The sequence below is a fragment of the Paramisgurnus dabryanus genome, chromosome 7 (genome assembly GCF_030506205.2).
Source record: "Paramisgurnus dabryanus chromosome 7, PD_genome_1.1, whole genome shotgun sequence".
NCBI lineage: Eukaryota > Metazoa > Chordata > Actinopteri > Cypriniformes > Cobitidae > Paramisgurnus > Paramisgurnus dabryanus.
Window position 1 is genome coordinate 46,779,845 of NC_133343.1, and position 11,969 is coordinate 46,791,813.

The window sequence follows — 11,969 nt, forward strand, 5'->3', positions numbered from 1 at the left end:
TTTAGTTTAGACTTTAGTCTAAAGATTGTAGTATTGACGGCGCCGAAGGTTATGGCATAGGGCATTGCTTAAACTATACACGTATACGGAATATTTAATTAAATAACTTGTGATGTTACAATCAAAAGTTTTAATCAGAGACTTGGTTCAAGAATTCCCTAAATCTAAAATAAACCTTTACTTTTTGTCAACGTGAGGTGAATTACATTTTATTTTACCAACATAGAGTTTTAGAAATCTTTACTCGTTTACAAGGGCATCCCCCTTGTAAGTCGTGCTGGGGGCTGAGGGCTGCTGAGAACGGAGGGGTAGAGAGAGGGAGAGAGACTGGACAGCCTAAAACTACAAACTTTTTTACACATCCATAAATATGACAAACATACGCTTGACAAAAAACACACACCCAGGAAAAACAACGCGCTGATTGACACGTCGTAAAACATGCGCAGCTCCAGACAGCCGCTGTCTAAAAGCCATAAAATACCCCACTCAAAACTGGACAGCATGTACACCTTTTGATTGATAACCCCTCCCACCTGTCAAGGGGGTCATAAATCAATCAAATTTTGACAGCAAGCGCCTTCTACAACTACTATTACCTATTGAGTTCATACTCATTTAGAGACACTAGCATTCTGAATTACATATCTGTCTTATGGAACTGTTAAAATAATCCTAGTTATTAATATATGAATGGGTGCATGCATGATATGGTAACATTTTGCTGTCATGTTTATACTTTTTACATTCAGGACAATGCCAATGGTATTTTGAAAGTGGTTTGGTAAGTGGAAATGCATAGATGCAATTCTAAAGAAAAGTTCAACTCTGTACTATGCTATGCAAATTAGTTCCTCATAGTGAAGAAGGGTGGGACATATTTTGTGGGGCTGACATCAACAGCCAATCATGGTTCTGCATCAGGAAAGCGCCAATATGCAGACTTCATATCTAAGAAAGTGATAAAAGTATGTGTTTTTCAGACATTATTCGTTCTGAGTCTCCCCCTAAAAAGGGAGACTGAAACAGAGCACCCAAGTTCTGAGTCTCCCCCTGAGAGAGACACTAACAGATCACAAAACCAACCAAGTTTCTGAACCTCTCCTTGAGATTTTACAGCTCCTCGTTCTGAGTTTCACAACAGAGACTGAAACAGATCAAGTTCTGAATCTGCAGACCATGTGGTAGGATTTATTTAGGAGTAACTGGCTTGTGAGTCCTAACACTAAGCAGATCACACCATGTTCCGAGCTTCGTCCAGAAAGGCAGTCATCAATTATATTTTGTTAATAAATTCCACTTCCTTGTGGTAATAATACAGTTAAAGGTTCTACAAGTTATCCAGAATCTCAAAAAATCCTTCAGATAAATTAGATGACTAACTCCCTCCAATTTACATATTGTCTTATTTGTTTTATTATCTATTTAGATAATTCTTATATTGTTGAGGTGAAATTCCTTTTCTGGTGCCCAGAGGTAAAGGAGGGAGAGGTCATCTGACACACACGCACGCACGCACGCACGCACGCACACACACACACACACACACACACACACACACACACACACACACACATACATACACTAGATGAGAAATTCACCTCTAGTGTTCTGTGTATGGCATACTACCCAATTGGTGCCCTGTTTGAAAAACACTACATTTATTGGTGCCTGTGTCAAAATACTACAGCCAAAAGAAAGAAATGAGGAACTGTCACAATGTGTTTTGGTTTGGTGTTGTACAGAGAGACCTCATCTGGTATGTTATGCTGAAGTATTTGTCACTAATTATAAAAATGTAAATACAAAACATACTTTGGATCCATTCTACAGGCAACATTATTTGTTTCTTCTTTTGACTTGGGAGCTTTCATGTCAACTTCAGTATTACCTGTAATTACCAGCAGTAGTGATTGTAAAACAAATCCCAACAAGAAGACAAAAACCAGCACAAGTTTCAAGTGCGGGTGCTCATTTCATGTCTACAGTGCTGCGGCTCATTTGTTTCCCGGAGGGGAGGTGACCCCATGTCTGCTGCTTGTATCAGTACAGCAGCATTGTGCTATGGGGAGATTTAGCTTCTCAGAGCATCTCCTAGCTCCAGCTTTCCTCACAAACACCCCGACTGCCATCTTGCCTTTTCTCTAGCACAGACAATCTTTCCCTCTTCTTCACCACCTTATGAGCTTGCATTGTCAGATCACAGTTAATTTTTGCCTCTTATTTAGACACATATATGTATTTTTGTATCTGGGCAAATCCATTGTTCCCTAATCATTGTAATGTCTATTTAAAGTGGCAACAGTAGTGGCTGCTGATGCTCAGCATTCACGGAGCATAAACCAGCCTTAAGAATTAGAAAAGCTGAAAGAGCTTATCCCTATATTCTTAAACTCTTGGCTTTTATGCAGGCGTTAGGCATTAAGGGTAGGATTGTGAATACAGCAAATTTTTACTGCTGCAAAAAGAGTGCGAGTGTGTATGTGGGTGGGGGAATTTTATTGCAGGGGAAAAATCCTCTTCCCAGTTTCCTTTATTTTTTCGCTCCCTCTGTTTTCGCGATTGCAAATATTAACCACATTCCTTACTCGTTACAGTGTGTGAGACAAAGTCATGTGCTTTTAAGGATACATTATGTAAAAGATTTTCTACTGTAAGAAAAGGCTATTTATGAAGCCTGAAAACAAATTTGCGAGAGAAAAATAAATTGATTTGGGGGCTAAAAATACAGATATAAGTTTTAGGTATCACACTGTTACCAAGCCATGGAGAAAAACTTTCAAAAGGGTGGGATGTCTTTTCTTTTTTGATTTCTTTGCGTTTTATTCTGTCTTAAATCCATGCTTGGTCTTGCCAGCACCCATATCACCCTGTAGCCCAAGACAGCTTGCCCACTGAAGCTAAGCAGGGCTGAGCCTGGTCAGTACTTGGATGGGAGACCACTTGGGAAAAACCAGGTTGCTGCTAGTAGAGGTGTTAGTGAGACCAGCAGGGGGTGCTCACCCTGTGGTCTGTGTGGGTCCTAACACCCCAGTATAGTGATGGGGACACTATACTGTCAAAAAGCACCGTCCCTCGGATGAGACATTAAACCGAGGTCCTGACTCTCTGTGGTCAATAAAAATCCCAGGATGTCCTTCAAAAAAGAGTAGGGGTGTGCCCCGGCATCCTGGCCAAACTTGCCCATTGGCCTACTAATCATCCCTTCATACTAATTGGCTATATCACTCTGTCTCCTCTCCACTAATAAGCTGGTGTGTGGTGAGCGTTCTGGCGCAATATGGCTGCCGTCGCATCATCCAGGTGGATGCTGCACATTGGTGGTGGTTGAGGAGATTCCCCCATTCATATGTAAAGCGCTTTGAGTACTGAGAAAAGCGCTATATAAATGTAAGGAATTATTATTATTATTATTTCTTCAGACAGTGTCTAATTCTAATGCATTTCAAAGGGCCTTTTTTCAAAGCTAGTTTAGCAGTTTCCCTGTAGAAGTGTGGGTTCAAATTCACAGGAGTCTTGTAGAAGAGGACATCAGCTCTCCGAAGATCCCGCTAGCTTTTGTTTATTACCATCCTGTAGCAGAAAGAAGGTTTATTGTTTACTTATACACTGTTAAAAAATGATACTAAATAGCACAAAAAGTGGTTCACTGGCTAATCATAGGATAAACTTTGGGTGCTATAAACTATAGCTCCTATATAGTACCTATGTAGAACCAAAAGTGATGCTATAGTAAAGGATGGATGGAACCATTTGGCTTAAAAAATATATAAATATCATTTTCTGGGAGCCTTATGACGTGAGAGAAAATTGTTTGGTAAAAAATTTTATCGTATCATGGCCTAACAGAGTTTATTCTTTCATAGACAGCACTTCTGCTATATACAATTATCAAGCACAGTTTTTTTAGGAGGAAAGAGGAAGACCAAGGTCTTTCCTTGATATCAAACTAATGGAGAAGGGTCTGGCTGCAGCACTTGCACTCTCAGACTTGCACTCTCAGACTCCTGCGCTTCCTGTGCAATTGACGTCACCTGCACTCTTCGCTGCATGCAACGTCAATTGCAATCGACTTAAATAAACCGAAAACGTTAGTACAGAGGGATACTATTGAATATAAATGATTAAAACACAAACCTGCAAAATAATGCTGCATTCCAGATAACCCGTAATAAGGATATTACCCACCTCAACCCGGAAATTACGCCGGTCATTTAATGGTATTTAATACTGTAAACGTGTTGATGTTACCAAATCATTTATCAATTTATTGTTACTAAATACTCTCTTTTTTAGCTTAATTTAGACGTTATTTACGGGTTTGAGGTGGGAAATATCCTAAACTCTACTGCTGGAACAGGGTATTATTTTGCAGGTTGTCTGAATTACTGGATTTAAATTATCCTTATTCCATAAAAAAAAAAAATGTGTTTCCAATTGTTTCTGTGTTGTAGGTAGTGTTCATTGCACGACAATCTCTCTATAATGTCGATATGTTTAGCCTTTCAATATGCTATGCCAGTTGTTACAGTTAACTTACTGCATAACAGCTAGAATAATGATTATCAAGGGTATTAAAGAGTCTGAACAGCAACAAAAATGTACCTTCAAATTAAAACAGCAACAACAACATGATCCAAAAGTATTTTATTTTTACAGTGTTGTTTACATCATTTGAAATGGTCTATACACTATTTAGTGGTTTCAACCTATATGCCACATAATTAGTTAGTTCATTGTATCGATTCATAAAGAGTGAAAGCGTGACGGTTGGCTAAGTTAGTTCGGCTAGCCTAAATCCTTAAACGAAAGGCATGCACAACTTACGCAAACAAACATATGCACAACTTACGCCAACAAACATAATTTTGCATACTTGAGATTTAACTCTAAATATAAGATAGCATCATAAACTGTTAAAACATAAAAAAAGTATTAAATTTACGGTAAGATTGAGGTTGTCCTTTCTCCGACACGTGCAGGGACGTGCACAGACATTTTGAGGGGCAGGGGCTCAAGTGAAATAAAGGGCACCTTTAATAATTATGTATATTTTTTCTTTTTTCTTAAACAAAGGGTATATATATATTAACACAATTCTGACTTCCTTTTTTAAAAAATTATTTTAAAAGTTAATTAATTTTATCTTCCTCAAACTCACGCAATTGTTTCATTTTCAAAAGATGTCTACAAAATAATCAGTTCACACAGACACCATGGTCTCCTTAGTATTCTAGGTTTATAGAGCAGCAAAGGAAGCCATTACACAATGTGCATGTTTTGAAAACATTAAATTACACATTAATTACAAATTTGTTAAAATGCTAAAAACAAAGTTGTGACTGCTGAGTTAGCGCTACATGCCAATAAATGCTATATCATATGCTAGCGTTTAGCTGATTGGTTGTTAGTTGTTACTCAAAATGTATTTTTGTCTGATAAGGGCTCAAAATATAAGGTCTGTTTACTAATGTGAGCTTCTGGCATGAGCCTCTCAGAGCAGAGCCAATCAGAGCAGAGCTCAACATTATTATTCATGACCCTTTCAAATAGGGCAAAAATAGACCATTTAATTAAAATGACAAATTCTAGGGTTGTAAATAGACATGTAAAACGTTTATGGATAATTTTTGCACTTAATAAAGCCACATACCTTCTATGTAATTGTCAAAGAACAATTTAACATATTATGACAACACATCCTATGGCACCTTTAATCTTAGGTTTCATATTTATTAGGGTTACACATGTCAGAAACCATAAATATAGATTAGGCCTATTTTATTTGTATTTTATAATTTACTTTTTTGTGATGTCAGTGAAAATTCAGACTGGGCAAGTAAAATACTGAACCATCAGATTTCTTCCCAATCTACTCCAGCACTCCAGTATAACACATTATACTTATTTAACAGACATTACAAAAAACGCAAACAAAAAAGCTTACTACTGTAGTTAGTAATTATTTTATTGTTTGTGCTTTATTATTTTATGAGCAGTCTGTTTAAACTACATACACTATACTGTTACAAGTTTGCAACTCTTCAGGTTAATATGGGATTGTCGTGGAAAACAATGTCCCTGAATCGTTATGTGTAACAACGTGTCCCATATTTTGTGCATGAAACTGTTAATATAAGAATGCTTTCTTCCTCACACACTTACCGGTAGCTGCCTGCATAATCATGCACATGATCGCGTCTCGTTCGGGCTGAGCTTTGGCGCTTGAAGCGCGAATGATGCAGCACGAGTGTAGACAAGCCAATCATAAAGCAAAATAAGTTAGAGAGGCGGGACTAAGGAAAGGTAAAGCCAATCATATTAGCGATGTGAATTTTGGAGGCGGGATTCATCTGTTAACCGTTTGTGTGCCACAAATAGCGCTGTTTTTCTTTATATAAGAGTTTAAATCTCATTTAAATGATTCCTGAATAAATTCATGTTAAATTAAATAAGCAACAAGTAAAAAACACAAGAAACAGACAGACATCAGTTGTTATATGAATAAACATCATATTATTATTATTTTTTAAAAAGCACCCAAGAAAAAAAGGGCACTTTCTCTCCAGGAATAAAAAGGGCAGGTGCTCAAGCCCCCTTTGATGTCTATGTGTGCACGTGCCTGGACACGTGCGTATTCCACTCGTCCGCATAAAATGGCAAAAGCCTGTCGAGTGCAAGTGACGTCACTTCCACAGGAAGCGCGGGAGTCTGAGAGTGCAAGTATTGACGTCACTTGCACAGACTAGTGCTGCAGCCAGATGCTCTTGGACTAATGACACAGACTGGTGTATATACGCAGACATTGATGGTTTTACTCACTGAGAGAGTACAAAATCTGTAATAAAAGGTAAACTCTTCCAGTATCAGCATTGTTTGAGAGCAGCTGGGCTCGCATTTCTGCATATACCTATATGAAACAGATTGCTCCATGACTGTCAGAATGAAAAAAAACCTTGGCATTTGTAATTCTTTGAGCTGTCATTCAGTTGGGTTCATTAATATGGATGGGACTATTTAATTAAGAGAGAGATGCTGAGGTTGGGTAGAAAATGAGTGAATGGTTAATATGAACGAGCAGTGTGGATGTTTTAATCAGCTGTGCCTCTTCAGTAGGAATGAAATTGGAGTAAACAGCCCCTCATCGGCATAGCAGCACAGCCATTCATCTCATTAGCTGCTGGCTGTCCGTGACAATCACTCTCTTCCTCTGTCATCAACTCAACACTTCCACACATTCCCTGTTGTTAAATAGGACACATTTCACAAGCTGTTGCTGCTATGCCAGTAATGATGATACATGTACATACACTGGTCATGATTGTAAGCATCTACAATAGATGCTTACAATCTAGGACTGGAAAAGGTAATGCAAGTTGAAGAATTTTGAAAATTTAAAAACAATATAGTATGGTATGGTATAGTATAATACTGTACACTCTGTAACTCAAGGATTCGGGAAACACCAACTGACAAATATCTTTACCGTCTCTTTGGTCAATGATAGTTGGAACAACACTCCTTTTTAGGGCCCGAGCACACCGGGGTGTGAGGACCCTATTGTTCTTCAAGGAGTTATTATTATTAGGGCCCGAGCACCGAGGAGCAGGCCAGAATGGCCTGCACCGTAGGTGCGAAGCCCTATTGTTTTTGCTCTGATTATTATTTTTATTATTAGGGCCCGAGCACCGAGGAGCAGGCCAGAATGGCCTGCACCGAAAGGTGCGAAGCCCTATTGTTTTTGCTCGGATTATTAGGGCCCGAGCACCGAGGAGCAGGCCAGAATGGCCTGCACCGAAAGGTGCGAAGCCCTATTGTTTTTGCTCGAATTTATTATTATTTTTTTTTTTTTTTTTTAACACTTTTGGACTTTTTGGGGGCCTTAACATACTCGAAAACTCTTGAAATTTGGCACAGACGTCAGAGTCGTCCGTCATCGCAGAAATCCAAAGGCTGGAACACGGGCGTGGCACAGGGGCTCTGTAGCGCCCCCTGTAATGCAAAAAAAACCATTGATGCACAGATCGGGCAAAAATGTACGCACATGTACGGGACTTTGTACGCTTATAGATCTCATCGACCCGAACAACTTTCGCCCTCTAACATTTAAGCTCCGCCCAACAGGAAGTCGGCTATTTTGGATTGTTTAAAAAATGCATGCGTTGAACTTTTAAATACTCCTCCTAGAGGATGCATGCGATTGACACCAAACGTGGTGAACATGATGTCGAGACATTGGACTTGCTAAATTGCGAAGGAATTTTTGATATCTCGAACGGTTCTGCCATGGCGAGGCGACAAATTTATGGCGACATCAGAGAAACAGGAAGTGTCTAATATCAAAGGCAAAAAATGTCTTATTGTGATGACACGCGGTGTGTTTGTTCGTCTGAAGATTCCGATCGCATCGATGTGCCTATTGTGACTACCGGGTATAGCGCCATTACCAGGCGCCAGGAAGTGTGTCAGTCACAAAGGTGGATTTTTTTGACAGTTCCATGCAATGTTCTTTTAAATACTCCTCCAAGAATGTTTATGCGATTGACACCAAAAGAGGTCAACATGATGCCAAGACATTGTAGATGATAAATTGCGAAGGGATTTTTGATATCTCGAAAGCTGTTCCCATGGCAACCTGTCAAACTTTACTTTCATTTTTAAGGCATATTTAAACCTTACAGCTGCATGCGGTAAACTTTTAAATACTTCTCCTGAGGAAATAATGTGATTGACTCCAGAAGTGGTCAACATAATGCTGAGACATTGTAGATGATAAATTGCGAAGGGATTTTTTATATCTCAAACGCTGTTCCCATGGCAACGTGTCAGATTTTACTTTCATTTTAAAGGCATATTCAAGCCTTTCAGTTGACGCCAATGTTCTTTTAAATACTCCTTCTAGAATATTCATGAGATTGACACCAGAAGTGGTCAACATGATGCCGAGACATTGTAGATGATAAATTGCGAAGGGATTTTTGATATCTCAAACGCTGTTCCCATGGCAACGCGTCAAACTTTACTTTCATTTTAAAGGCTTATTTAAGCCTTTGGGTTGACGCCGATGTTCTTTTAAATACTCCTTCTAGAATATTCATGAGATTGACACCAGAAGTGGTCAACATGATGCCGAGACATTGTAGATGATAAATTGTGAAGGGATTTTTGATATCTCAAACGCTGTTCCCATGGCAACTTGTCAAACTTTACTTTCATTTTAAAGGCTTATTTAAGCCTTTAAGTTGACGCCGATGTTCTTTTAAATACTCCTTCTAGAATATTCATGAGATTGACACCAGAAGTGGTCAACATGATGCCGAGACATTGTAGATGAGAAATTGTGAAGGGATTTTTTATATCTTGAACGCTGTTCCCATGGCAATGCCCCAAACTTTACTTTTATTTCAGGCATATTTAGGACTCTTGGCGTGCTTAGATTAACCTAAACATTGGCACACACATCAGAGTTGTCGGCTGTTCAGAGTGGACAAATAGGTCAGACAAAGGCGTGTCTCTTTAATGGCTCACTAGCGCCGCCGTTTGTCTAAAATGTGGGGTTTTACTTTTACCTACAGTCCCCAAATGGCTCAGTAACAACATTAAATAGCCCACTGATGTTTACCCACTTGATGCCCTTGCCCACCGTGCATCGTTTTCTCGGACGCATCGTGTAGCGGTAAAAAAACGTGCGAGGGCCCGCCATTGCTGCTTGCAGCTATATTTATTATTATTTATTTTTTTTTTAACACTTTTGGACTTTTTGGGTGCCTTGACATACTCGAAAACTCTTGAAAATTGGCACAGACGTCAGAGTCGTCCGTCATCGCCGAAATCCAAAGGCTGGAACACAGGCGTGTCACGGGGGCTCTGTAGCGCCCCCTGTAATGCAAAAACAAACATTGGGGCACAGATTCGACAAAAATGTACGCACATGTACGAGAGTTGGTACGCTTATAGATCTCATCGACCCGAACAACTTTCGCCCTCTAACATTTAAGCTCCGCCCAACAGGAAGTTGGCTATTTTGGATTGTTTAAAAAATGCATGCGTTGAACTTTTAAATACTCCTTCTAGGGGATTCATGCGACTGACACCAAACGTGGTGATCATGATGCTGAGACATTGTACTTGCTAAATTGCGAAGGAATTTTTGATATCTCGAACGGTTCTGCCATGGCGAGGCGACAAATTTATGGCGACATCAGAGAAACAGGAAGTGTCTAATATCAAAGGCAAAAAATATCTTATTGTGATGACACGCGGTGTGTTTGTTCGTCTGAAGATTCCGATCGCATCGATGTGCCTATTGTGACTCCCGGGTTTAGGAAGTGTCTAATATCTAAAGCAAAAAATGTCTTATTGGGATGAAACGCAGTGTGTATGTTTGGCCAAGGATTCCGATCGCATCGATGTGCCTATTTTGAGTCTCGGGTATAGCGCCACCAACAGGCACCAGGAAGTGTGGCAGTCACAAAAGGTGGATTTCTTGACAGTTGCATGTGGTGAACTTTTAAATACTCCTCCCAGGATTTTCATGCGATTGATACCAAAAGTGGTCAACATGATGCTGAGACATTGTAGATGATAAATTGCGAAGGGATTTTTGATATCTTGAACGCTGTTCCCACGTCAAACTTTACTTTCATTTTCAGGCATATTTAAGCTCTTGGCGTGCACTTTGGGTGCCTTAACATGCTCGAAAACAATGGAAATTTGGCACAGATGTCAAAGTCACGTGCCACTAGGCTCATGCAAAGGCTGGAATATGGGCGTGGCAAGGGAGCTCTGTAGCGCCCCCTGTAAGGCAAAAACAAACTTTGGGGCACAGATTGTGCAATCATGTACGCACATGTACGAAAGTTGGTAAGCATATAGATCTCATCGACCCAAACAACTTTCGCACTCTAACCTATTAGCTCCGACCAACAGAAAGTTGGCCATTTTGGATTGTTTAAAAAATGCATGCGTTGAACTTTTAAATACTCCTGCTAGAGGATTTATGGGATTGACACTAATCGTGGTGAACATGATGCTGAGACATTGGACTTGCTAAATTGCGAAGGGATTTGTGATATCTCGAACGGTTCTGCCATGGCGAGGCGACAAATTCATGGCGAATTCAGAGAAACAGGAAGTGTTTAATATCTAAGGCAAAAAAAGTCTTATTTGGATGCCATGCGGGGTGTTTGTTCGTCTGAAGATTCCGATCGCATCGATGTGCCAATTGTGACTCCTGGGTATAGCGCCACCACCAGGCGCCAGGAAGTGTGTCAGTCACAAAGCTGTATTTTTTTGACAGTTCCATGCTATGCTCTTTTAAATACTCCTTCTAGAAAAATCATGCAATTCACACCAAAAGTGGTCAACATGATGCTGAGACATTGCAGATGATAAATTGCGAAGGGATTTTTGATATCTCGAACGCTGTTGCCATGGCTTATTTAATCCTGACAGTTGCATGCAATGTTCTTTTAAATACTCCTTCTAGGGAAATAATGTGATTCACACCAGAAGTGGTCAACATGATGCCGAGACATTGTAGATGATAAATAGTGAAGGGATTTTTGATATCTCAAACACTGTTCCCATGGCAACACGTCAAACTTTTTACTTTCATTTTAAAGGCTTATTTTAGCCTGACAGTTGCATGCAATGTTCTTTTAAATACTCCTTCTAGGGAAATTATGTGATTCACACCAGAAGTGGTCCACATGATGCTGAGACATTGTAGACGCTAAATTGCGAAGGAATTTTGGACATCTCAAACGCTGTTCCCATGGCAACGCGTCAAACTTTACTTTTATTTTAAAGGCATATTTAAGCCTTTCAGTTGACGCCGATGTTCTTTTAAATACTCCTTCTAGGATATTCATGCGATTGACTCCAGAAGTGGTCAACATGATGCCAAAACATTGTAGATGAAAAATTGCGAAGGGATTTTTGATATCTCAAATGCTGTTCCCATGGCA